We start from the raw sequence: 5,491 nt of genomic DNA, 5'->3' as shown, positions 1-5,491 counted from the left end.
ATATATATATATATATACTGGAAAAACAAACAAACAAAATGTTCTTATCAGGAGAAAAGGAGTAGGATCAGCTTACTAGTGAAATGGCTGGAGAAAATTTGGATCTTTATTTGGGATGGATTAAGGTGAAAACAGAATGATCAAAATCAATCAATTTGTGTAGGTGTAGAAAGAGCATTCTGAAAATTGAAAGACTTCCCTCCAGCCACTGTTTATCTAAGAATCTGGCACAACCCTCAGGGTATGACACACAAGAGAGAAGTTTGAGTAATATTAGGAAAGAATTGAGAAGTCTCAACACAAGGTCAGTGAACTCAAGTTCCAGGCACATGATGTCATTGATGTCACAGAGAAAAGAGGTCATTTCATTATCCTATACAAGTATTGAACCCATACATTTCATACAGCTGATGGTTTTGCCATCAAAGACTTAGATCCTGAATCATTTGAAAACCAGTGTAACCATCATATTGAAAAAACACACCTCATGGTTCAGTGAAAATACTGCTGTGTTTCTTCCACAGTCCTTTCACAATTTAGTCTCTGGGGTGATCTTTCCTGCTCCTGCATGAATATTCTAGTAGTCTAGAATTTCCTGCTCATTCTTAGGTGGCAGATGATCTGTGGTCACTGAGTGACAAACACTGTCCAGATGCAGAAAATGGAAAATCAATCCAGTCCTGCGTGATACTCAAAACTTTGAACTTAACTTTCTGTCAGATCTCCCTCTTTCTCCCTCCACCCTCACTTCTCCAAGTTGGGCCTGGCTTCAGGATAGAAGCCTGCATCAAAGTTGGGGATAGTGGCCCTTCCATTTCTCCACTTCATATTTCTAGTCCTCCTCTTCCATCTTGAGAGCTGCTGTCTTAACCCCACCAGATCCAGTGGGACTGCAGGAGACAAGGAGGGGGTGACACACAGGGAAGTTTTACTGGAGCCAGTCCTCTGGTCATTTCATCTCACTTGGGTCTAGCAGACGCCTTTTTCCCTTGAGATGTCATTTTCCTGGACTCTTCAGAGTTTTCTCACTGTTTTTCTTTCCCCTGCAATTCTCTTGACCTTGCAGGATGTTTTTCTTATTTTTCTGTTCTGATGGTCACTTGTGACTCCTTCCTTAGCCCCTAGATCAGTGATGGCGAACCTATGACACGTGTGTCAGAGGTGACACGCGAACTCATTTTTTTTGGTTGATTTTTCTTTGTTAAATGGCATTTAAGTATATAAAATAAACATAAAAAATATAAGTCTTTGTTTTACTATGGTTGCAAAGATCAAAAAATTTCTATATGTGACACGGCACCAGAGTTTAGTTAGGGTTTTTCAAAATGCTGACACGCCGAGCTCAAAGGTTCGCCATCAACTGCCCTAGACATTGAGTAGTGCATCTCCAAGTTCCTCCATGTGGCTCTATTGGACAGAACCCAAGACAGTCCCCACACTGGCTCATTCCAAGGAGCACGCATACATCCCTTGCCTGGGGCTGACGTGGGTCCCAAGGCAGCAGCGCCCTTCTGATTCTGCCTCCAAAGCAGGCAGTTCTCTTGCTTTTCAGATTCCCACCTGGTAGGAGTGAGGCTCTGGCCAATGCCAATTTCAACTTTATCAAGAGTCGGTTGGGCACTAGCCTCTAAGTCTCAGCCTCAGGAAACACATCTACTGCTTTCTGAGGGATCTTCTCCCCTTAGCCCAGGGTGAGAGGGTTGCACCTCCTCCCAACTCCCCGAGAGCAGGAGGGCTTGGCAAATAATGCCGTTCCTCCACCCCCAGAAACCTCTTCTCTGATTTTTTTCATTTCCATTTCCTGACACTTTTTTTCTGTCCTTGATATAGCTGAGAAGTCCCAGGGGGAGCCCTCAGGTTCTTGGGAACATTTACTTTGAAAATCTTCATAACATGGTTTGGCACCTTTCTTTGGAATTTTGTTGTTGTTAATCCTCACCCGAGGTATTTTTCCATTTATGTTTTGGGGAGAGTGGAGGGGAGGGGGTGAGACACAGAGAGAAAAACATCGACGTGAGAGAGACACATCTATTGGTTGCCTCATACATGAGCCCCTACCAGCACCAGGGATTAAGCCTGTAACTGAGGTACGTGCCCTTGACTGGAATTGAACCCAGGACCCTTCAGACCACAGGTTGATGCTCTATCCACTGAGCCAAACCAGCTAGGGCAGAATTTTACATCTATTATTATTCTTGCCTGGTGGAAACTTCAGTTAAGATCCTATTACACAAGTAATAAACAAATATGATTCATGGGCCAATCTTTGAACCACAGTCCAGTGGTATAACATCTGTTACTAAATATTTTGAGTGTGTCATGTAAAAAAAAAAAAATGGGGACAACTCTCCAAAGAGTCTTATTTCATCTTTGACCACTGTGTTATTTAGCACTTGTTAAATAGAGCTGTAATAGAATAATTTGGAATGAGATACCTTACTGAGTGGATATTTTTTATATGGTGTAGTTTTATCCCCAAGGGCATCAAGTGGTCTTGACAGCTAAGACCTCTTCCAGCACAAGAAAGGGGTAAGCCCACCGGCTGTACAAGAGGGCGGGAAAGAAAGTGGCTTTGCAATCCTGAGCTGCTAGGAGACAAACTATCCCAAATTAACTCCCTCACCAGCTGAGCCCTCTAAACCCAGACTTTATAGGCACCATAATAGCATGTTTCAGCGAGGTCTGAAGGGAGGAGAGGGTGGTGGATGGTTCTATTTTCTGAGGTCAGGATATCTTTACAGGGTTGCTTGAGTCCAAAGCAGAGAGAAGGGAAATAAATACCAGTCTTTGGTCCCCAGATGTAACATAACCAAATCGTATGTGTTGCTGGTTGCTTCTGACCTTTGCAATTAAGATTGAGAGCCAGAAAGACTCTGTATTGCAGGGGTTTTCTCCATTTTGTTTGTTTGTATAAAACCAGCGTGGGAAATAGTTGAGTAAAATCCAAGCGCGTTTCTTTAATTTCACTTCTCCGGGGACCTGAATATGAAACGGAAAAGCACTTGCTTGCTGTTTGATTTGTTAAATTGGTGAGTCTGAGCGGCTGTCTCTTAGCCTTTTTGAACCTGTAGCCTGTTTTGGTGCTTACCCGTTTCCTGGAAGAGTCTGATTTTCTCCCTCCTCCCCACTGTGCAGCCTCCTTGAGATTTATATGCTTTCTGAGGTTATGGCATCAGAGAAGATGTTATCAAGCTTTAGTTTCTATAGTTTTTGTTGCACAAACAATAGGCATTTGTTGGCCTTCCAAATATATAAGCATGATTACATAATTGGATGTGCTTTTTTACTCTACATTGCACCTTCTCATGCTAATGTATCACTGTTAGTACAGAACGTCCGGCAATTTCAGAGAGCCCGCAGATCTCCTGAAGCTCATGTGTGAGCTCTTAAGGGACTGTTTCTCCCATCCCTACATGACCTCGTGGACTCTTTTTTCATCCTGTTGGATGTCTTTAACACTGTTAGAATCAATTTTAGAGTTGTAACTGGACCTACTGATCACCTAGTCCCATCTGTGAATTTTATGGAAATGAATTCCCAAAGAGTTTAAGCAATTTTCGCCAAGTTACACCACTGTGTTTGCACCACAGACCCTGAGCAAGAACTCAGCTCGCTGAATTCCCTGCTCAATATTCTTTCCACTAGATTTTCAATTGCTGCATCTCCCCTACTTTATCCCATCCCTTTTAAAGATAGCAACCAATGCTACAAAACAAACAAATGCCAGTGTAGCAAAATCTGCAAAACTACTTTGTAGTATTTATATACTAATGTCAAGCTGCCTTTATATTATAGTATCTCCAAAGCTGAGAAAATACTTATTCAATGGATATGAACCCACCTTTTTTGCCAAGTACTGTAAATGATACAGAAGAAAAAATACATAACCCTTAACTTCTGGTAGTTTAAAATTTGTTGGGTAGACAGACATAGTTCATATTCAGCTTGTGGTCAACTGTGACCTCTGGAACCTTTTAAAATACATTTGTAATTAGTGATTTCCAGCCGTCCACCACTACCCTATAACTTATTCCTCCTTGAATTCTTCTGTAGTTCATTTATAGCAAGAACAATTTGTGAGATTGGAAGGAATATAGAATAATTCTAAGATCATTTGTTGGTAAATTTAGTTACTAATAACATGGAAGCTCAAACAACAATAAAAGATAGGTAGTTTTGTCATTTTTTAGATGGGGAAACTGAGGCTCAACAAGAACATTGGACTTGTTCAGGACTGCTCACTTGGTAGTAGATGGAGCGGAGTCTTGTAGTTGAAGTTGCTAGTGTTAGAGCCCATAGTCCTAATTCCAGTCCATGCTAGCAAGAGCATAATAAAGTGGGGAAAAGCAAGTAGGGCAAAATAGGCTTGTTAAAAATTGTATTTTTGGCCCTAACTGGTTTGGCTCAGTGGATAGAGCATCTGCCTGTGGACTGAAGGGTCCCAGGTTCGATTCTGGTCAAGGGCATGTACCTTGGTTGCAGGCACATCCCCAGTTGGGAGTGTGTAGGAGGCAGCTGATCGATGTTTCTCTCTCATCCATGTTTCTAACTCTCTATCCCTCTCCCTTCCTCTCTGTAAAAAAATCAGTAAAATATATATTTTTTAAAAATTGTATTTTTGTCACAGTGAGGTTATGAACACATCAAATTAGTTAACTGTGAGAAGTTTCTGAACATGCCAACTTTTGTGTGTGTCCTTCCTAAAGCTGTGTGAATTTCTATGTGAGCAAGGGCCTTACCACTACAGGAGGAATCCACAGAGGTAGGTGATGGATGGACCATGCTCTCTCGAGATACCTTTGTTTAATTCATGTCTCACTTACCTAAGAATGGGGCCTGAAGCAAGAGTAAATGCTAGAGACATTTGGTCTCAGGACCTCAGGAGAGAAAAGGAATATAGCCTCCATGATTGTTATCTAAAAACTAGTGGCCCGGTGCACGGATTTGTGCACAATGAAAGGAAATTAATTAAAAGAAAGATTCGTGTGGTAATTATATTACTGCAAAAAATTACATGTCAAAATAGTATATGTGATATAGTATTGTAAAATTAAAATACAAATTATTTTAATAGTAAATCAGACTCAGGGCCAACAGTGCCCCAGTAACAACATAACCCAAGGCCTAAGGTGGAATCGCGCAGTTCCTGCGAGAAATGGGACTCCCTCCTCTTTGGTTCCGGAGTGCGACACCCGAGAACTGCCGCTGCCAAGTTCGCAGCTCCTGCATTGAGTGTTTGCCCCTGGTGGTCAGTGTGCATCATATGTACTAGCTGGTGGGATGGTTGGACAGTTGGATGGTCACTTAGCCTTTTATATATATAGATAGGTTGCCAGGTCAGGAGTCTAGGAAAATGGGACAACGAGACTGCAGATTTATTCTGAGGAAAAGGTTGTTTGCAAGGACCCACCTGTTAGACTCAGGCAGTTTTTACAAGGGTGAACCTTGTTTGTTCAGGGTACTCTTGTCCTAAGCTTTTCCCTATAAATCT

General features: G+C 41.8%; 1 protein-coding gene across 1 annotated transcript in view; it reads left to right on the top strand.

Annotated features, from left to right (window-relative positions):
* LVRN (laeverin) overlaps positions 1-5,491 on the top strand; it is a 58,021-nt gene that overhangs the window by 12,492 nt on the left and 40,038 nt on the right. The gene's annotated exons all lie outside the window — the stretch shown is intronic.

This window comes from Myotis davidii, unplaced genomic scaffold (genome assembly GCF_000327345.1).
Source record: "Myotis davidii unplaced genomic scaffold, ASM32734v1 scaffold130, whole genome shotgun sequence".
Classification (NCBI taxonomy): Eukaryota; Metazoa; Chordata; class Mammalia; order Chiroptera; family Vespertilionidae; genus Myotis; species Myotis davidii.
The sequence above is the reverse complement of the archived record's forward strand: the minus strand, read 5'-3'. Positions and strand labels throughout refer to the sequence as shown.